Here is a 23,316-nt window from a genome sequence, read left to right on the forward strand (position 1 = left end):
GGCAGCATATTCCATGGACCTACCACCCTCTGAGTGAAGTAGTTCCTCCTCATCTCAGTTTTGAAAGAGCAGCCCCTTATTCTAAGACTATGCCCCCTAGTTCTAGTTTCACCCATCATCGGGAACATCCTCCCCGCATCCACCCGATCCAACCCCTTCACAATCTTATATGTTTCAATAAGATCGCCTCTCATTCTTCTGAACTCCAATGAGTAGAGTCCCAACCTACTCAACCTCTCCTCATATGTCCATCCCCTCATCCCCGGGATTAACCGAGTGAACCTTCTTTGTACTGACTCGAGAGCAAGTATGTCCTTTCTTAAGTATGGACACCAAAACTGTACGTCGTATTCCAGGTGCGGTCTCACCAATATCTTGTACAACTGAAGCAATACCTCCCTATTTTTATATTCTATCCCCCTAGCAATGAAAGCCAACATTCCATTGGCCTTCTTAATCACTTGCTGCACCTGCATACTAACCTTTTGAGTTTCGTGCACCAGGACCCCCAGATCCCTTTGTACTTCAGTACTTTCCAGTTTCTTGCCATTAAGATAATAACTTGCTCTACGATTTTTCCTGACAAAGTGCATAACCTCACACTTTCCAGTATTGTATTCCATTCTGCCAAATCTCTGCCCACTTACTTAGCCTGTCTATGTCCCCTTGCAGGTTTTTTATGTCCTCCTGACTCACTACTTTCCCTCCCATCTTAGTATCATCTGCAAACTTTGATATGTTACACTCGGTCCCCTCCTCCAAATCGTTGATATAGATTGTAAAGAGTTGGGGACCCAGCACTGATGCCTGCGGAAAACCATTAGTTACTGATTGCCAGTCTGAGAGTGAACCATTTATCCCAACTCTCTGCCTTCTGTTAGATAGCCAATCCTCTATCCATGCCAGAATATTACCCCCAATCCCGTTATTTTTTATCTTAAGCAATAATCTTGTGTGTGGCACCTTGTCAAATGCCTTTTGGAAGTCTAAATACACTACGTCCACTGGTTCCCCTTTATCCACCCTATATGTTACTTCCTCAAAGAACTCCAGCAAATTTGTCAAACATGACTTCCCCTTCATAAAACCATGCTGACTTTGTCCTATTAAATTATTATTATCCAAATGTCCTGTTACTGTCTCCTTAATAATGGACTCCAAAATTTAACCGGTCTATAGTTTCCAGCCTTCTGTCTACTGCCCTTTTTAAATAAGGGTGTTACATTAGCAGTTTTCCAGTCTGCCAGGACCTTTGCCGAGTCCAGGGAGTTTTGGAAAATTATTACCAATGCATCCACAATCCCTACCGCCACTTCCCTCAAGACCCTAGGATGTAAGCCATCAGGTCCAGGTGATTTATCCGCCTTGAGTCCCATTATTTTACCGAGTACCACTTCCTTAGTGATTTTGATCATGTTTAGCTCCTCCCCCCCTTTAGCCCCTGTTTGTCCAGTGTTGGGATATTCTTAGTGTCTTCTACTGTAAAGACTGATATAAAATATTCATTCAGTGTTTTTGCCATCTCCATATTTCCCACCATTAATTTCCCGGTCTCATCCTCTAAGGGACCAACATTTACTTTAGCCACCCTTTTTCTTTTTATATAACTATAAAAACTCTTACTATCTGTTTTTATATTTTTTGCTAATTTACTTTCATAATCTATCTTCCCTTTCTTAATCAATCTTTTTGTTATTTTTTGCTGTCTTTTAAAGTTTTCCCAATCCTCTATCCTCCCACTAGATTTGGCTACCTTATATGCCCTTGTTTTTAGTCGAATACTATCCTTAATTTCTTTACTTAGCCACGGATGGCTGTCTTTTCTTTTACACCCTTTTCTTCTCAGTGGAATATATATTTTTTGGAAGTTGTAAAATAACTCCTTAAATGTACACCACTGATCATGTATCGTCTTACCCTTTAATCTATTTTCCCAATCCACTCTACTCAATTCCGCTCTCATACCTTCATAGTCTCCTTTATTCAAGCTTAGCACGCTTGTTTGAGATCCAACCTTCTCACCCTCTAATTGAATATGGAATTCAACCATGTTATGGTCACTCATTCCAAGGGGATCCTTTACTAGGACATTTTTAATTAATCCTGTCTCGTTACACAGGACCAGATCTAAGGTTGCTTGCCCCCTGGTCGGTTCAGTTACATACTGCTCAAGAAACCCATCCCTAATACACTCAATGAACTCATCCTCAAGGCAGCCCTGCCCAATTTGATTTGTCCAATTAATATGATAATTAAAATCCCCCATAATTATAGATGTTCCCTTATTACAAGCCTCAACTATTTCCTGATTGATACTCCGTCCGACAGAGTTGCCACTGTTCGGAGGCCTATAGACTACGCCCACTAGTGTTTTTTTCCCCTTATTATTCCTTACCTCCACCCAAACTGTTTCATTATCCTAATCTTTTGACCCAACATCATTTCTCTGTATTACAGTGATTCCTTCCTTTATTAACATATGTAAGAAATCACACAACACCAGGTTATAGTCCAACAGCTTTATTTGAAATCACAAGCTTTCGGAGCGCTGCTCCTTTATTAACATAGCCATCCCACCTCCCCTTCCTTCCTGCCTGTCCTTCCTGATCGTTAAATAACCTGGTATGTTTAATTCCCAGGCATTGTCACCCTGCAGCCATGTTTCTGTAATGGCCACAAGATCATACCCATATGTAGTTATTTGTGCCGAGTCAAAATATCCACTGAGAATTTTGTTACAGCACTCAAGACAAAAATAAGAAGGAAATCCAATTTACCATGGATAATCTTATGTATTTCACTGAACTCTTTCAACAGGCATTACAGTATTTAGAAAAGGCTTAAGTGTGTGTGTGTGTGTGTGTGTGTGTGTGTGTGTGTGTGTGTGTGTGTGTGTGTGTGTTCACAGTGAAACCACATGATATGCAGGGCCTGTTTGACCAACTGAAGTGTGGTGGATGTCCTCCTAATAAAGTTCCACCTGCTGAACACAAGGTTAACAATATAACTTTAATTAAGTATTCTTGCAGATAATGTGGCTCCATCAATGGTTTTACCAATAAATTTATATACAATGTATATGACCTAAAAGGCTTTTTCTTGTGCTCTGGGATTTCTCTATGATCTCACTTTTTTGTTTATGTTATTGAAGTGAATACCTTCAATCATTTTAACCTACACTATGCTTCACCAGGTCTAGTACAATTCAAAGTGTCAAGTTTCATAGTTACTTTCATGTATGTCTCATTGTATAATTACAGTCATAAGTCTATAGTATTATAATTTGGCATTTTTAGAACTATCTCTTCCCCCAATAGTTGAACAGCACTTCCTGTAGTACTTACTTTTTCTATCCATAATCGCTTCTAATAATCTGCTGACTCGTTTGAACTTGTAATGCAGTACCAACTGTTTTTGCAGTTATTCTTAACCAAAAGCAGAATTTATAGAATAAAGCAACTATTGGCCGGGATTTTGCTGTTAAAATAACAGTGAGGATATCAGCACTCACCGTTATTATGGAATAAATCGGACATGCAACATCCAGCGACCATACATGCACAGTTGAACATGGAAATCAGGAAGTTGCGGTCCAAGTTACTCTGCTTGTTACGGTACAGTAATGGACCCAAGTGCAGGCAGACAACCGGAGGCTTAAGATGGCGTAAAACTCAAAAGATGCTTCTTCAGAAGTCTCCACAAACACAGGGTGAGACCCGGGACTGAGCAAAACCCAAAAGAAGCTTTTCCAGAAGGTTTCCCAAAACACAGGGTGAGACCCGAGGCTGAGCAAAACCCAAAAGTAGCTTCTCAGAAGATTTACCAAAACACAGGGAGACCCGAGACCGAGCAAAACCCAAAAGAAGCTTCTCCAGGAGGGTCCTCAAACACAGGACGAGCAGAGAGCTGTGACTTGCAGGCATGAGAACTCAAGACTGAGCCCAGAGGACAGGAAACAGGAAGCTTAAATAACAGGCCTGATTGGTCACGTGACACAATTATTCAAATGAGACACAGGAGAGCCAAATACTTTAATAAGACACAGGTGAGGAGAGAGGTCCAGAGGCATGGCAGCAGTGTACTGAGGCATCCAAAACCACCCTCTGGTGGCCAGCAGAGGAACATGTAGCTGGGGCCCTGACACTGCTCCTCCAGATGCGTCACTATACCTTGCCGATAGACTCAGCATTCACATACATGAAGGGTGAAGTTGCTGTACTTACCCACTAGCTACGCACTAAACACACTAGAAAATGTTAGGGCTGGTGCATTCAGGTGTAAGGGAATTTTTAATGGCGTGATAAATCTTAATTACTGCCAAACAACCTCTCTGGCATTGAAAATTTAATTTTACAAGTGTGGAGTCTCATTCCTTCAGATTTTAATTATTGTTGGCTTTCTGTACATGATTTTACATTGAATTAAATATTCTAATTTTTATTTCCTGGTTTAGACTTTGCGGGGGTTAATTGGATAGTCATAAAAATGGATCAGGATGCGCGATTAACCCGCGCCCATTCAGTGTAATGTAGACAGCATGCCAACTTCATGCTGCCTGCTCATTATAATGATTCCTGTGTGCAGCCAGCACTAACCGCGCTGTTCATTGGCTGCACGCATCAGCGGGGGCCCAATATGGTAAATTCCAAGCACTACTTAAAGCTAGCCTGCACTGCTTAAAGCTAGCCTGCACCTCTTAAAAGGAAGGTGCATTGTGGCTGCTGACATTATTTGGAATAGTGTGCTGTGCAACAATCAACAATGGCTGACCATAGGAGAAAGCATGCACCAAGGTTTTCGGACGCTGCACTGGAGGTCTTGGTGGAGGAGTTGGAAAGGACAAAAGATGTCCTGTAACCACAGGGGGGCAGGAGGCCCTCCAGACACATGATGAGAAGACAGTGGGAACAGACAGCCACGGAGGTCAATGCCAGGAGTTTAGCCCCAAGGACCTGGATGCAGTGCCGCAAGAAGTTTAATGACCTCACATGACTGGTCAAGCTCAGTGAATGCATCTTCAAATGCCATATCCTACCAACTGCACCATGAGCCTCAGCCACTGTTGCTCAATTCACCACACTCCCATCACTCAGCTACCAACAATCTGTATCAATCAGGACTCATACCTAACATTCATATGCTTCACCTCACCATCACACGCTTAGCACTTTTGCAAGCCACATCTCAAACCTTACACACACTGACAACTATTCGACCATGACAGCCACATCACCCAAACATATTTCATGACACACTTCCCTTTGTCTTGCAGGAGAAAGTGACGCACAACCGGAGGCAGCAGAATCTAACTGGAGGGGGAGAGGCGCGCCTGCATGTTCTAACCCCTATGAAGGAGACAGTGCTGGCCATTATGGAAAGGGCCATTTGTGTGGCTGTGGCCACCGGCGGGGCTGAATACATTGAAGATTACAGTATGCTAATACCTAATCCTCCTTCTTGCATCCCACTTACCCCTCATCCCACAATCTCTTCTGACTTACAAGCTGCAGATGGTGTAAGCATGCATGTCTTACTTTCTGCTCTCCCCTTACAACCCAACATTTGTCCCTTTTTCACTTCAGATACCCAAGAACTGCAACCTGCCCAGTCAGTGGTGGAAGAGCAGGAAGATAGTGAAGATGAAGATACACCGTCACTCGATTTCACACTTGCAGCCACCAGCTCAGATACTGACACTGCACATAATTTGGAGGATAGCATAGAGGTGAGACACCGGGCATGTGAACTGCAGCCATGGCAGGGGGCAAGGATAGCGTAGGTGCCAGCTCGCCGGGGGTCGAAGTCGCACACACGTTCTGCTGCAGAGGACTGAGATGAGGACTTTGATGGGCTAGGCTACAGGAGAAGGCTGATAGGTGTACACTCTGAAATGCTTGGTGTATTGGGAAGCCTGCAAGAAAGCCTGCATTCATTGTCAAGGAGCACGGAGGAGTCCAGCATCAACTTGGCACACTGCTTTGCGCAGAACTTAGAGCCTATCCTTTCCAGCATGGAACTGATGGCCAACTCCATCAACACATGTGTGAAACCAATCATGATGCAGTGTCTGATGCCTGATGTCTTAGCTTCCATTGCAGCACAAGTCATAGAGTCATAGAGCTGGATTTTACCAGCCCTGGGGAGGCGGATTTGGAGGCGGGACTGACGAGAAAATGGCAGAATTTGGGGGCGGGTGCCCAACCCACCCCTAACCCGCCTCCATGCCATCTTGCCAGGAGGCGGGTAGCCGACCCGCGCCGGGTCCCGCCTCCTCGAGGCAGGAAGGGGATTAATGCCAATTAACTGCCTGTTAACAGATAGTTAACAGGCAATTTTTTGGCTAATCCCTATTTTGAGCCCTGAAGTGTGGGCTTCCTGACGGCTCTGAACCTCAGCAGGGTCAGTGAGGCAGGCCGTCGGTCTGCGGGGGTCGGAGGGGCCGAGATGTCCGGTGTGCAGGTGAGTAATGGGTGCATGTGTGCATAGGTAGTGTGTAAAGTGTTTTAATAAGTTTTACTTACCTTTACTTCTTCCTGCAGGCTCCCTCCCTTCAGGTCAGGGAGACCCTCAGCTCACCAGCACAGAAAGCCGAATGGCCGCTGAACTGTCAAAAGCTGCAGCCTTCTGCTTTCTGGTCAGGAAGGCTTTCTAATTGAGTCTTGAGTAAAGACACAACTTAGAAGACAGATTGTCAGTGTTTGACAGCTTCACAGAGCTGTCAATCGATGACATTTCATCTGTCAAAAGCTCTTGACAGATGAAACGGCACTCGCTGACATCACCTGTAACTGGCTTTCCCTTAATTGGCCTGCTAAACCTGCTGGGCGGGCTTAACAAGGTCAATCAAGGGAAAATAGCGTGGGTTGGCCACAAGTCGATGGAGGCGGGACTAAAACCCAACAAGTGGGAGTCCCGCCTCCAATAGCTCCCCATTGACAAAATCCAGCCCATAGAAGGAGGCCATTCGGCCCATTGCGTCCATGTAGAGCAATCCAGTCAGTCCCACTCCCCAATGTCTGTGTGCTGCAGTGGAAGCTCCGACTGCTACTATCATGGCTTTGGATACCAGTGTTCAAAGGATTGCTCCAACAGATTACTAGGATTGCTGAGGCGCCACCCCAGGGGAATGGAAGTGGCTCCATGGAGCACGAACCTGCTGTCCTCTCTCAGGATGACAGCATTCGTGATCCCACCCCTGCCACTCCACCAGTGCCCTTGCTGTTGCCTCTCAGCCAGCCAGCCTAGACTGATGCCGCCCTTGCCGCGATGGTGCAGTACGAAGCTGAGTCTTCTAAGCCCAGAGCTGCTCGAGGTCATCCTCCAAGGTCATCTGCAGCCTCCTCCACTGAACGTCAGCAGCCTTCCACCAGCCATACTGCAACCATTGGGTTAGCACTTTGTAGGAGCATTAGTACAGGCAAAGGCACATAGGAGACAGGCACTTAGGGAATGCACAAGGCTGATTAGTTTAATTTTCTATGCAATATGGCTGATTTAATTTATAAATTTGGTTTGGAATGGGTATCTTGTGTTGGCTTTTATTTTTGCATTGTGGACGATGTGATGGTCACTGACAGAGGGCAGGGTATGGGGTGTGGGACTGTTGGTGAATGGGGAATTGGGGTCGTGGTTACTGGTATCGCACTTGAATTAGTTCTTCACGTACAGCTCAGCCAGGAAGGGGCTGTTTATGTTGCAGCCTCCCTTTCTCTTCCTCCTCTTCCTTGACCTCCTCTTCCTCCTCCTCCTCATGCTCCTGCTCCTCAGCTTCCCACTGGTTAGGTGGTGGCAAGGGCTGTGCCCTCACAATGGCGAGGTTGTGCAGCATGCAGCAGACTACCATAAATCTTGAGACTCGCTCAGCTGAGTGCTGCAGGGCTCCTCCAGGGTGGTCCAGGCAGCGGAATCTTTCTGGCAAGAGGGAATGAGATCAAGTTATCTCTCTTTGAATGGAGAGCCTCAGTGACCTCCCTTATGCAGCAGTGCACTGCAAACTGCAAGATGTTGCTAATATCTCCAGCAGCAGCCTGGAAGGAGCCAGGTACATCAAAGTTCATTGCCACGGACACCGTCACAGCCACTGGCAATGTAGTCATTTTCCTACCCTGAGGTTGGAGTTGTGGCTGCAGCAGGTGACAGATTTCAGTGATGAATTCCTTAGTGAAGCACAGACGTCTCAAGCATTGGTTGTCACTGAAGTTCAGGTAGGAGAATTGCTCCCTGAACACCTATAGAGGGTGGTGTGTGCGGTGGTGTTGCCTGGCGCGTGCGTGCGCCCAGTCAGTTATGCCTCTGACTGTTTTGCGAGCGGTTCGAATCGCTCCCATGCCCCTGGGTTCTAGACACCGGACTTAGGTACAAGGCGGCGGTAAAGAGAAGACTCGAGTAGACAGGTGGTTGGATGCAAACAAAACCAAGATTTTATTGAAGAGGAAAAACTTAATAAAATCTCATGGAAACGAATTACTAGTGTACACTTCTACAGGCAAAAATGACAAGAGAATCATAATAATACTTATATACTTATACAGGGAATGGGGAGCACACGGCACATCGAGGGAACACAACTATCTTAACAATCCCCTTATCCTTATCCCACCCCCTATACCTAACTAGATTAAGCTATGAGGGGTCAGAACTTCATGCTCACCAATCAAAAGTTTTGTTAGACTCAAAACAGCGGTTGGGTTCGGGGTTCGCTCTTGGTGCGCTCTGGAGCCTGCCGTCGTCACATGGTTTTCGGGCGCTGCAAGGGCATTGTCCAGGTTCGTGTACCCCAAAGTTAAAGTCTCTGTTTGGGTACTTTACCTTGCAGGGATGATTCTTCGTCGACAGCTGCCAGTTTGAGTTGGTGTGCAGATATTCGACGGTCGGCCAAGGCTGAAGGCCTGATGATTTGAAGCTTCCCCTCGTTTGGTCTTCTTCAGCCGGTCTGCCCCTCGGTGGTTCTCCCTTCTCCCCTCGTCGCGTCCCGCCTCGCCTTGCCTGAATTTGTCCGTGTCCGCCCGACCCGGTGCCGGGGCAGTTCCAGATGGAGTGCGAAACGGGCACGGGCAAAGGCCAGGGGGTAAGCACGGGACGGGGAAAGAGCGGCAGCCACGAGGGCGAGGGGCCGAGGAGCAGCACCAGCACACCAACCAACGAACGCACCTGATGATCCAACTCCACCGAGCCAACCATACTTCTTACACGAACCTTCCGAACCTACTCAATGCTACCCGGGGCCTTCAATTATACCTTCGTCGAAAACCCTTATCTGCGTGCCAAATCAGGTTAGTTCTTTGTCTTAATTTTGGCAGGCTAGTTTAAAATAATGGTAACAATTCATACTAACTGGTTTTTAGATGGCCGGTAATCGCATCTACTGGCCCGATAATTGACTTGTATTGTCCTGAAAGTTCCTTGATGGGCTTGTCCAGCCTCGATGGCTGTGTTAATCTGTTTCCGATAATATATGCAGACTGTTTGATGGCCTTAACTATAGGCCTAAACTGAATTTAGATTTTGTCTCTAATTCGGTCTAATGCATAATTCAGAGTCCTGTCTGGTCCCAAAACATAAAGTTTCTCTTCACAGAAAGCCTGCAGCCTTAGTTTCGATTTCTCCCAAGCTGTCTGCGCTGCAGCATCCATTTTAAAATTCCACAGGCTCTCTGCCACGAGGCACGGACGCCATTTTGGGTACCCTTTTTAATTTAAAATGTCCACGCAGGGTCCCGTTTATTAATAACAGCCTTCGGGGAAATGCAGAAATTTTGCGAATCTTACATTCCTCCCTGTGATACTAAAACTTGCTTGAAGTATCATACATCCAAAGTGAACAAAAATTTTCTGACCCTCAATAGTCAACCTTCCCCTGTAATTACCTATCTAATATACCCATGACACATGCCCTTCCCATTCCGCGAAAAATGTAGTGTACATCAGCATACAGAGAGTAAAATTACAGACTTTACACACACATCCAAGCATGGAGGGGGTCTAACACCCCTGCACCAATTGGTACACATATCTTTATTAAACCGCGTCGCGACAAAAAACAACAAAAGAAAAACCTTTAATTAAAAATAACAAACACAAAGAAACAACAATCCTTCAATCAAAATACAGGGAAAAAGACTTAAACCGGCGTATCTTCCTCCACCTTTACATAATGTTCTTTCCAAAACCTCTGGTTTCGGAATTCTGACCACCGACTTTTTTCCTTACACTGAACACACACTAAATACAACACTATTCCTAACTGGCACACCACAAGAATGTGGGAAGCCAGTCTGATCCACGAAGGGACCTCTATATTACTGAAAAGGTTCCACCAGCGTGGAGTCACAATATCCAATATCTTAGTCCCTATCTCTACTGTTTTCTGTTCGAGTGTATAAAAATGTTTCTGCGAAACTATAATGGCCTTGAGTATCTTGGTCAGATGTTCTGGGAGAGGGGGAATTTCATAGCCAAAGTGCGCTACGTACTTTTGCAAGTTCGTAAAATTCTCCTTCACAGTGAGGTGAACAGTGGAGGGTTCAGGGATGGGGACAATTCGCTCTTGGGCCACTTGAACTTCTGCCTTGGGTTTGAAACAGAAACTGCTGTCACTAACCGGACACCAGCTATGCTGTCCATGCTGGTAGTGGGACGTGCCGGTGGTGACACAATATGCCCCACCCCCTATATATGCTACCTGCAGGGGAACATGGCCTTGTGCCATTGCCTCCATGGTGCAATTTATAGGCTTCGTGTCAGCAGCTCTGAACCCACACTGCAGTTTCGAAAAGGCATTCAAGTGCTGGGGACACAGGATTATGTGTGCTCCTCGGCTCCGGCACCCTGAGAGGTCAGTACCTGCCATAGCGTGCTCCCACTTAATGAAGTAAGGCTGGACCGCTGTGAAACGAACGTGTGCACCCCCGTGTATGACTCCAATGTTCTCAACTCTGTATACCGGTGCGGGTCGGGCTGTCCTACCCATGACCGGCATCCTAACTACTACTCCCATGATTGTGTGGTTGGACCGCCCACAATCCACGGGGACTGGATAGGCTTCGGAGGCTAGCTGGAGTTGGCATGGGCTCAATGCATGCTCAAAAGAGTGGAGGGCTGCGAGGTGCTTGTTGCTAATCCAGGAGGGGACCAAACCTTGTTTTAAATCCTCCAGGTTACTGCGGCCCTCGCCCAGTAACCACGCCCCGTAAAACACACACACCTTATTCTGCGCAGCCTGGTCAGAAGCATTTCTGTCCTCCCTTATGAGAGCATTTACCGTCTTTGCATGCTTTTCCAACTCGGCTATGATCTCCTTTAAATGGACCGTCATGGCCTGGTCCTCATGCAACTCCAAGCTCACTACCTTGTTCTCATCCAGCAATATCCTTTTTAATTGTGTTTTTAAACCGTTTATCTGGGTCTGCAGCTCTATGTCTCCCAAGCTGTTGATGACAGAGGACCCAGTATTAAACGCAGTAAAAACATCATTCCATACACCCCTTCTTTGTCTCCCTGCATTGCCCAAAAATTCTCGGTGTGTGGTGTAGAGTTCGGTCTTGTCCACGTGGGCAAAATCGAACTCGTAAAATTTCTTGAACATGTCCTTTAATAGGGCCTGGTATAACTGCTCTGTTTATTTGGGGCACCACTCCGGTAAATGTACCTCCGTGAGATTTAAAATCACGGAGGCCACCGTGTAGTGTACCCCCTGGTACAGCATCTGATCAGTGGGGACTAGTACCAACCCATTCCCTGGTCCCTTGGTGGCGGTGGGGCAATCTTCCCTGGACAACCTCGCCGCCTGCGCCGTGGGCAGGGGCTTACGGGGGTGGGTTACCAGCTCAGAGGCGTTGACTGGGACCTGGGAATACGGGACCGCACATGTTGGATCTGTGGTTCACTGGATATGCTATTATTAAATAATCACACGGATGCTGTACATTAACAATAAACAGGTCTTTACTGGAGGAGGGTAGTCTCTAGACTGGGGGTACAGAGGCATGCACAAAGCTTATATACAGGTGTGGTCACTGCCGGTACTACAGTATACAGGAGCTGTAAAAGTAGTTCTGACTTAAAGGCACATACACTACAATTCCTCCCCTTTTAGATTAGTAGTACCCCTAATATTCAAATAACAATTAACATTTCAACATGTACATCAAACAACAAAAGTCCATTTATAGATTCAGTCTTTGGGGCGGCTTCCTGACCCTTTCGGGATAGCGCCTTTCCGGAGGTTCTTGTTCTTGGTGCAGAGGCGATTCTGACCCCTTTCCATCGAGTAGTTCATCGGGTTCCACTGCTACTGGGTCTGAAGTAGTATGTCGGGTTCATCCCCAGGTACTCGAGACATGGGGTTGACACGTTCCTGTGACGCTAAGATCTGATCGACGTGGCGTCTCACGATGTTCTCCCCGACATCCACTGTGTACATTAATGGCCCCTGCCTTGTACATATCGTTCCGGGTTGCCATTTCTCTGTTCGATAGTCACGGGCCAAGACTAGTTGCCCTACATTGAAGCTCCTTGTCGGCTTCTCATTGATGTGCTGGAATTGTTTGTCCTCAACATTTCTTCGCACATTTGGTCTGAGCAAGTCCAGACGAGATCTCAACCTTCGGTTAAAGAACATCATGGCCGGGGTCTGGTTGGTAACTGCATGTGTCGCGTTTCTGTAGGCTAATAAGAAATTGTCCATCTTATGCTGTAGTGGAATTTCATCATCGCACATGGCCTTTATCGCCTTCTTAAAGGTTTGTACGAACCTCTCAGCCAATCCATTTGTGGCTGGATGATACAGGGCGGATGTGTAATGCCTTATCCCATTCCTTCTCATAAATTTTTGGAACTCGTCGGACACAAACTGTGGTCCATTAGCAGAACAAATCTGCTCTGGCAAACCGTTTCTGGCAAATATGGTCCGTAGGACTGCAATCGTTTTCTCTGTAGTGGTCGAAGACATTTTTATCACCTCAGGCCACTTTGAATGAGCATCCACTGCTATTAAGAACATTGAGTCCATGAATGGACCAGCAAAATCAATATGCACCCGTTGCCATGGAGAGGAGGGCCACTCCCATGGGTGTAGAGGGGCATGTGGTGGTGCATTTTGGACCTTCTGGCATCCTAAGCAGCTCTTAGGTCTTCGATTTGTTGATTGATTCCCGGCCACCACACACAAGCCCTAGCAAGGCTTTTCATTTTCACTCCCCCCAGATGACCTTCATGTAGCTCATTTAGCACTCTTTCCCTTAAATTGGGTGGAATCACCACTCTGGATCCACACATCACTGTCCCCTGGCATACTGACAGCTGTTCTCTTCTGGATGAGAATGCTGGCAACAGTGAGTCGCCATGTGTTGGCCATCCCCTCACCGTCAATTCATATACCCGCGACAGTGTCGGATCATTGCGGGTCTCCTTCTCTATATCCGCGTTTGTTACTGGCAATCGTTCAATTATTGACGAATAAAATAACTCGATAGGGTCCACTGCTGGTGCTTCCTCCACAGTAGGCAGTGGCAGGCGCGATAGCCCATCCGCGTTCCCATGCTGTTTCGTGCCTTTATATTCTATTTCATATTGATTCACCCCTAGAAACAGGGACCATCTTTGTAACCGCTGTGCAGTCATCACTGGAACGCCCTTCTTAGGATTAAAGATGGAGACAAGTGGTTGGTGGTCAGTCAGCAAGGTGAACTTCTGCCCATGCAGACAGTGGTTGAATTTTTTTACTCCCCATACTAGACTGAGGGCCTCCCTGTCAATCTGGGCGTAGTTGCGCTCGGCTGAGGTTAGTGACCGAGACGCAAAGGCTACTGGCCTCTCCAACCCGTCTGGGAATTTGTGCGACAGCACTGCTCCAATACCATAGGGTGATGCATCACATGCCAAACGAATTGGTAGTGCTGGGTTGAAATGGGCCAACACCTCTTTTGATGTGATCAATTCTTTACACTTCTGGAAAGCTCATCTACGTTCGTCATCCCACTTCCCTGGTACCCCTGTTTGCAGTAGGGTGTTCAGTGGGTGTAATACCGTAGACAAATTTGGTAAGAACTTGTGGTAGTAGTTTACCAGCCCGAGGAACGACCTCAGTTGTGACACATTTTCCGGTGCTGGAGCCTTGACTACTGCCTCAATCTTGTCAGGGGACTTATGTAACCCCTCTTCATCAATGACGTGGCCACAATACAAGATCTGTTTCTGGAAAAACTCGCACTTGTGGCGATTAGCTCGTAGCCCATACTCCTTTAATCTGGTGATCACCTTCTCCAAGTTGGCGAGGTGATCACCGTCATTTTCGCCCGTGACCAAGATGTCGTCCAAATAACACTGGGTCCCTGGAATCCCTTGCAGGACCTGATCCAGATAGCCGGAGCCGAGGCTACTCCAAACACCAGCCGGTTGTATTGATAGAGACCTTTATGGGTGTTGATCGTAAGGTAATGTTTCGAAGCTTCTTCTACCTCCATTTGCAAGTACGCCTGGGCTAGATCAATTTTGGTGAAACGTTTACCTCCAGATAGCGAGGCGAAAATATCCTCAATTCGTGGAAGCGGATATTGCACCGTGTGAAGGACTGGGTTCACTGTCACCTTAAAATCCCCACAGATGCGGACCTTCTTTGGTTCCCCAGACGTATTACTCAACGACCTCTTCATTACAGGAATGATGGGTGTAGCCCACTCGCTCCAATCCACTTTGGACAGTACTCCTGAACGTTCCAACCCTTCCAGCTCTGCTTCAACAGCTGGTCTGATCGCATAAGGCACTGGTCTGGCCTTCAGAATCTTTGGGCTTGCATTTTCCTCTATTTTAATCATTGCTGTTATTCCATTTAGTGTTCCTAGTCCCTCCTGGAACACTTCTTTTGCGTCAGTTAGCATTTTTGACAGTCGTCCAGGTGTGACGCGTCATCCTTTTTGGCCTCAACCTTCAGTGCCTGTATGGAATGCCAATCTAATTGTATCTTCCGGATCCATTCACGTCCTAGCAGTGGTGGTCCTCCATTTGGCAATACATATATATCCATTTTAGGTATTTTGTGGCCTTTATATGTCACTTTCACCCTTATTTTTCCTTTGGGGTCGACTTTTTGCCCCATATACGTCTTCAGGACAATCTCTGTAGCTTTCAAGGGTATGTGTGAAAATAGCCGCTTGTAGTCTCTTTGATTTATGACTGTTAGAGCTGACCCTGTGTCCAATTCCATTTTCACTTGGACTCCGTCTATCTTGAGTGTAACCCAGATAGTCTGGTGATCCTCCATTTCTGTTACCTTATGTAGTTTCAGACAACCCAGCTCCTTGCTTCCGGAGTCTGTGTCACTTTTCTGTTTGTCTGTGTTGTGTATGTACCTTAAAGAGAATAACTGGTCTCAGACTGCAGTACCGGCAGTGACCACCCCTGTATAAAAGGCGCTAGAGAGCCTCTGTTTGTTAGTTTCACTATTGACTTCCACCAGTAAAGACTTGTTTGTTTTCACTCCTGCTGGTCCGTGTCTCAATCATTCACGGACTTAACACTGGCGACGAGTAAGAAACGAACTTACCTGCAACTCGGCAGCACCTCAGACGACGTTGTTGAAGGTCGGAGCCAGAAGAAAGAAAAAAAAATAGAGTCCAAAGAAACTCGGGAAATGGGCGTCGACCGTCAATCATCAGTTTGATAACTTGCAGGAGAGACTGTCCAGAGCCAGGCTGGGTTCCTCGGTCTGTGGTTTCCCAGCGGGCTGGTGGCAGGTAGTGCTCTGATCCTTCCTGGGCTGCGGCGGGCTGAAGCTTGATCGGGTGGCTTTTCAACGGGGCCGGGCAGCGAGTCGGGAAGCAAAGAGAGAGAGGGTGGAGCACACAGGGCGCGGCCAGTGCTTCGAAGCCGGGCAGCGATCGGACCTAAGAAGAGGGAGGGAAGTGTCCCAGAGGGTCCGCTCCACGATGGGAAAATAATAAAAGAAAAAGAATCAATATTTAACGCGCAAGAAACCGTGGAAAGCATCGCTAACAACAGCGGGGAAGAAGGCAAAGCACGGGAGGCGCCATTTTGTTAAATCGGGGAAGAAGGCAAAGCGCGGGAGGCGCCATTTTAGATTTGCAAGATGCCGAAGACTGGCTGTATCACTACTTTTGATAATACATTAGAGGACTGGACCACGTATGTGGAAAGAGTCGAGGTATATTTCAAGGCAAACGAAATAGCGGAGGGGAAAAAGGCATCGATATTGCTAAACTTAATGGGCGCTAGAACGTACGGCCTATTGCGGGACCTGATTACTCCAGCCAAACCGAAGGCGAAGAGTTTTAACAAAATTGTTGCTGTCCTACAGGAACACTTAAACCCTGCACCGCTGTTGATAGCAGAAAGATTTAAATTCCACAGGAGAACTCAGCACAAAGATGGGAGCAATGCTGACTTTCTTACGGAACTACGCAAGCTATCAAAGCACTGCCAGTTCGGAGCAGGACTGGCAGATACCCTACGGGACAAATTTGTCTGTGGACTCCTGAGTGAAGGAACACAGAAGAAGTTACCCTCAGAAAAAGAGCTGACACTAGATAAGGCTTTCAGCGTGGCAGTATCGTATGAAGCAGCAGCCGGGGAGCTGCAGAAATTCAACAAAAACCACAGGAATACGGCACCCACGAAATGACACGGGGATTTGCAAAATGTTATCGCTGCGGCAGAACTAACCATGACCAGAAGGACTGCTGGTCCAAAGACACAATATGCAGAAAATGCGGGAAGATTGGACACATTGCATGAGTTTGCAGGTCTGGGAAGAAGACCAGCGACAACAAAAAGGCTACTAAGGAACCGTACAAGAAAGTACAAAAGATGACGGACAGTAGTTCCGAAGACCAGATGAGCGATAGTGAATCCGGAAACAGGAGACTAAGCTGTCTCAAACTTCACAATGTAATCGCAAAAGAGGATCACCGAACCATTTGGGTCACCCTCACGATAACAGGGTCCCAAGTTAAAATGGAATTGGATACAGGATCAGCGCTAACCGTCATGAATCGACGAGACTACGAGCGGCTATTTTCACACATACCCTTGAGAGAGACATCCATCGTCTTGACGACGTATACGGGGCAAAAAGTATACCCCAGAGGAAAAATAAGGGTGCCTGTCGAATACAATGGCAAGAAAATACGGAAATTGTATCTCTACATACTGCCAAATGGTGGACCACCGTTATTGGGATGGGAATGGATCAGGAAGATAAACTTAGATTGGCATTCCATTCATGCAATGACGGTGGACGGTAAAAAAGATGAAGACGTCACTCCTGGACGATTGTCAACAATCTTAGCTAACGCCAAAGAGGTATTTCAACAAGAACTGGGCACGCTTAAAGGCGTAACCGCCTCGATAAAAATAGAAGAGAATGCAGTTCCCAAGTTTTTCAAAGCAAGACCGGTACCATATGCAATTCGCCCAGCCGTCGAGGCAGAGCTGGAGAATCTGGAGAAGGCGGGCGTGTTGTCTAAGGTCGACTGGAGCGAGTGGGCGACACCCATCGTTCCTGTCATGAAGAAAACGTTAAGCAATAAGTCCGGAGAGCCAAGGAAGATTCGCATCTGTGGGGATTTCAAGGTGACGGTGAACCCTGTCCTTCACACAGTACAATATCCTCTTCCAAGGATAGAAGACATCTTCGCCTCACTGTCTGGAGGGAAGCGTTTTACAAAAATTGACCTAGCACAAGCATATTTGCAGATGGAGGTTGAAGAGTCCTCTAGGAAGTATCTCACGATAAACACTCACAAAGGTCTTTACCAGTATCATCGATTGGTATTCGGAGTAGCATCGGCTCCGGCGATATGGCAAAGAGCGATGGAACAAGTCCTGCAAGGGATTCCGGGGACTCAGTGTTACTTGGACGACATCCTTGTAACAGGTGAAGATGACAGTGAACACCTTAACAACCTAGAACAGGTGCTCACTAGACTACGGGAACATGGGCTGCGAGCCAACCGCCCCAAGTGTGAATTTTTTAAGAAACAGATATCGTATTGTGGCCACGTGATTGATGAAGAGGGGTTACATAAATCCCCTGACAAAATTGAAGCGGTTGTTAAGGCCCCAGCGCCTGAAAATGTGTCGCAACTGAGGTCATTCCTCGGGTTGGTGAATTACTATCATAAGTTTTTGCCGAATTTGTCGACAATTCTGCACCCACTGAACGCCCTGCTACGAACGGGGGTAGCATGGAAATGGAACGATGATTGTAAGCGTGCTTTTCAGAAGAGTAAGGACTTAATCACTTCAAGGGAAGTATTGGCTCACTACAGCCCAGCACTGCCAATCAGGCTGGCGTGTGATGCGTCTCCCTACGGCATTGGGGCGGTACTGTCACATAAATTCCTTGATGGTTTAGAGAGGCCGATAGCTTTTGCGTCACGCTCGTTAACTTCTGTCGAGCGTAACTACGCCCAGATTGACAGAGAGGCCCTCAGCCTAGTGTGGGGGGTGAAGAAGTTCAATCACTATCTGCACGGTCAAAAATTTACTCTACTAACCAATCATCAACCTCTTGTCTCCATTTTCAACCCTCAGAAGGGCGTACCGATAATGACGGCACAACGGCTGCAGAGATGGTCCCTTTTCCTAGGGGCACACCAATATGACATCGAGTACAAAGGAACTAAACAGCATGGAAATGCTGATGGATTGTCACGCCTACCATTGCCGACGGTGGAAGAAGAAGACCTTGCAGTGGATCCAATGGAGTTATTCCACTCGACCATAGTCGAATGTCTCCCTGTGACGAATGCAAACATAGAAAAGGAAACACGGAATGACCCGACACTATCACGGGTCTATGATTTAACGGTGAAGGGATGGCCAGCACATGGCGAACCACTGCTGCCAGCATTCTCGTCGAGAAGAGAACAGCTGTCAGTGTGCAGAGGAACCTTGATGTGTGGATCCAGAGTAGTAATTCCACCTAAGTTGACGGATAGAGTACTCAATGAGCTTCATGAGGGTCATCTGGGTGGGGTAAAAATGAAGAACTTAGCCAGAGCATTTGTGTGGTGGCTGGGAATCGATAGAGAAATCGAAGAGATGACCAAGAGCTGTGCAGGATGCCAGAAGGTCCAAAACGCCCCACCACAAGCTCCTCTGCATCCATGGGAGTGGCCCTCATCTCCATGGCAACGGGTGCACATTGATTTTGCTGGTCCCTTCATGGACTCGATGTTTTTAATTGCGGTGGATGCACATTCAAAGTGGCCAGAGGTAATAAAAATGTCCTCAACCACCACGGAAAAAACTATCATGGTTTTGCGAACCATATTCGCCAGGAATGGGCTGCCTGAACAGATTTGCTCTGACAATGGACCACAGTTTGTGTCTGAAGAGTTCCGGAGGTTCTTAAAGAACAATGGCGTTAAGCATTACACATCTGCCCCATATCATCCAGCCACTAATGGATTGGCCGAGAGGTTTGTCCAAACATTCAAGAAGGCTATCAAGGCAATGTGTAATGAAGATATACCCCTACAACACAAGGTGAACAACTTCTTGTTTGCCTACCGGAATGCGACACATGCGGTTACCAACCAAACTCCAGCCATGATGTTCTTCAATCGAAGACTACGATGCCACTTGGATTTGGTTAAGCCAAACGTCCGAAGAGATGTGGAGAACAGGCAGTTTCAGAATATGAATGAAAGGCCGACCAGGAGTTTTAAGATAGGTCAACCAGTTTTGGCCCGGGACTACCACACTGAGAAATGGCAGCCAGGAACGATTTGTACACGACAAGGACCTCTCATGTATACCGTGGACATTGGGGAGAGCATTGTAAGACGCCATGCTGACCAGATTCTAGAGTCACTGGAAAACGTCAACTCCACACCACGATCTGATACACCTGGTAATGAAATTGACGTTCCAATTGCAGCTACCGCAGAACCGGTAATATTGGAAGCAGATGAACCAAACAAAGACATTGATCCCGACGCAACATTGCCAGAAGAACCTGATACCCCAAAGAGGCGTTATCCAGACAGAACCAGGAAGCCTCCTCAAAGACTGAACTTATAATTGCTTAAACTTAACCAATGTATCTAGCAACCGTAATTGTGATTGTAATTCGTTATCATTTAGTTGTTAAATGAATGTTATGTACTGTTTATCTAAAAGGGGAGGAATTGTTGTGTATGTACCTTTAAGAGAATAACTGGTCTCAGACTGCAGTACCGGCAGTGACCACCCCTGTATAAAAGGCGCTAGAGAGCCTCTGTTTGTTAGTTTCACTATTGACTTCCACCAGTAAAGACTTGTTTGTTTTCACTCCTGCTGGTCCGTGTCTCAATCATTCACGGACTTAACAGTCTGAACCACTGTCCATCACCTGGTGTACCTTTTTGTACTTCTCCTGTGGAGATTTCTTACTGTTGGTTTTCTTCCCAGACCTGCAGACTCTTGCTATGTGTCCTGCTTTCCCACACTGTCTGCACACTTGGTCCTTGAACCAACAATCTTTCTGGTCATGTGTTGTTCTGCCGCAGCGATAGCACTTCCCTGTTCCATAGGACATTTCATTGGTGCCATATTCTTGCGGTCTCCGTTGTATCTCTGCAGCGCCCCTTGCGGCTGCTTCGTGTGATACTGCCATACTGAAAGCTTTGTCCAGCGTAAGGTCCTTTTCTGATAGAAGCCGTTTCTGGGTTCCTTCACTTTGTAGCCCACACACAAACTTGTCCCTTAACGTATCTGCTAGTCCCGCTCCAAACTGGCAGTGTTTCGATAGCTTGTGCAGTTCCGTTAGGTACTCAGCATTGCTTTCGTCTTTGTGTTGGTTCCTTTTATGGAACTTAAATCGTTCTACTATCAGCAGCGGTGTGGAGTTTAAGTGGTCCTGTAGGATTTCTACTATGCTTTCAAAATTCTTGTTTACCGGCTTCTCTGGGGTTATTAGATTTCGCAGTAACCCATATGTTTTTGCACCCATGGAATTTAACAGAACCAGTGCTTTATTAGCATCTGGCACTTCATTCGCCCTGCAGTACACCTCAATACATTCCACACATGTCGCCCAATCTTCGACTTCATTGTCGAATGTAGAGATACTGCCACTCTTCAGCATCCTTGGGTGTGAGTTAACTGTCACAAATGGCACCTCCCGTGCTTCCCCTTCTTCTCCGCTGGCACAAAATGGCGTCTCCCGCGCTTTCCTTCCTTCCCGCGCTCGCCCTTCTTCTCCGCTGCGGCTTCTAAAAATGGCGCCTCCCACACTCTTCCTTCTCCGTGGCTCAATGGCATCTCCCCTTTCTTCACCCCGCGGACCCTGTTCAGCACGTGAGCCCTGGCTGTGCTCTGCGCGTTCTTCTTTTTATATTTTTTGACGCCGCTCAGTCTAGAACCCGGCTGTTTCTTTACCCTCTCTCTCTCCGGTTCGTTTTCTTTTTCTCGACGCCGCTCGGTGTTCAACCCCCGGCTGCGCCCTGCGCTCTTCACCCTCTGTCTTACCCCGTCGACGCTGCTCGGCTTTCTCTCCGCCGTCGGTCGGCTCCAGCCGCCGCTGCTCGGGAAGGGTCTGCGCTGGATCTGTCGTCGGTCTCTTACTGCTCGTCGTGGCTGGGGAACCAAGCCCGGCTCTCCGCAGCATCCCCTGCAAAGTTCAATCTCTGCCTGACTGCTGGGCGGTTGCTCGTGGTCGACGCCCGTGTTCCTGGCCTCGACTATTTTTTTTTATGTTGCAGGTAGATTCGAATCGACACTCGTCGCCACTGTTGGATCCGTGGTTGAGTGGGTATGCTATTATTAAATAATCACACGGATGCTGTACATTAACAATAAACAGGTCTTTACTGGAGGAGGGTAGTCTCTAGACTGGGGGTACAGAGGCATGCGCAAAGCTTATATACAGGTGTGGTCACTGCCGGTACTACAGTATACAGGAGCTGTAAAAGTAGTTCTGACTTAAAGGCACATACACTACAGCACACACCTTCCGGCTGGCATCCCACCTTATCCCCTTCCCGGTGTCGTGCCACTGCCGGTGGAACATAATGGATATGCCTGCGGGTCAGACCGTCTCTGACCCCCACATACAGATATAAATCCCTTGATCCGGTTCCCACCACTTGTCCCAACACACGCTTAGTCCTTCATGAGTCCCGGTATTTGTCCGATGGGTGTTGTTACCCAACCGTTCCCATTCAACTTCGGGGTTCCTCATGTCCTTGCTCAACTTCCTGAGCCACCACCACCTATCCAGTGGAATGTGTCCTTTACACGTCAAACATATTCGCTTTCCAACAGTGACGCTGACCCTCGTGGTAACGACTCGCACCCGGGGGCACAGGAGGGAGGCTTCCCCGTACGTGAATCCGGTTTGGCTGGAGTACTGAGATGAATTGGACCCCAACCATCCTGGCCACCTTCCCTCGTGGAAGTGGACGGCGGTCTCCTCCGCATCCCATTCGCCGGTCCCGTCAATCGCCAGGGGCGCCGTGTCTCCCGAACACCCATAGATGTGGGAGTCCTGGACGTCGCCCCTCCTCTCCGCACTCATCCCGATCAGGGCGAATAGGATCACGATCCATTCCATCCCGAAAATCTTTCTGCAAAAAGATGTAAAAACATGCAGCCAGGTCCCGAAGAGATTCTCTGGCTTGGTGAGGCATGGTCGGGTCCCGCAACCTCGACCCAAATACACACTCTTAACAGACTACTTACATAAAACTACCTATCACCTTATTTAACCTAAATTATAAACACCCAAACTTAAGCCAAATAATTACACTTTACTTAAAACTAAAAACTTAAACCAAAACTATGTACATCCACCGCCCGTCTCTGGGCAGCCAGGCTAATCCCTGGTCGGACTGCGGCTCGCCGCTATCCCCAGCGTGACCGCACAATCCTGCACTGTTGGTCCCTCGCAGCCCGAGGCTGCTGGCTGAGGGCCTCTGTCCTTGGACCTCTCCCTGGCTCGAGGGGCGTCCCTTGGTAACTGGAGGGCTGGTGACCATGGCTTTCTCGGCTGGGGCGTCCATGGGGACCTTCTGGGGCTTTGGCGGGTGGGGCTGTCTTGGCCACTGGGCCTTTTACCCGAACTGCTGCTCCCCCGGGCTTGACCCCTCCCGAACCTAGGCTGGGGGCAGGTAACTTTTCACAGCCTGCTGCTGCGAGCTGAGAGCCTCCACCCCCAGGTCCCATGGCTGGGTCCGGGTCGGGGTTTTCGACCTCAGGTCCCTCCCTCTCTACACCTGGGTTAGGGGCGGGGTTTTTGCCCTCAGGTCCCTCCCTCTCGTCTGGATCCCAGAAGAGTGGGGGAGTGTCCCAACTGATGGGCGGGATGGCCCCTCCC

This window comes from Somniosus microcephalus, chromosome 3 (genome assembly GCF_052327205.1).
Source record: "Somniosus microcephalus isolate GS21.2 chromosome 3, FLI_Smic_1.0, whole genome shotgun sequence".
Lineage (NCBI taxonomy): Eukaryota > Metazoa > Chordata > Chondrichthyes > Squaliformes > Somniosidae > Somniosus > Somniosus microcephalus.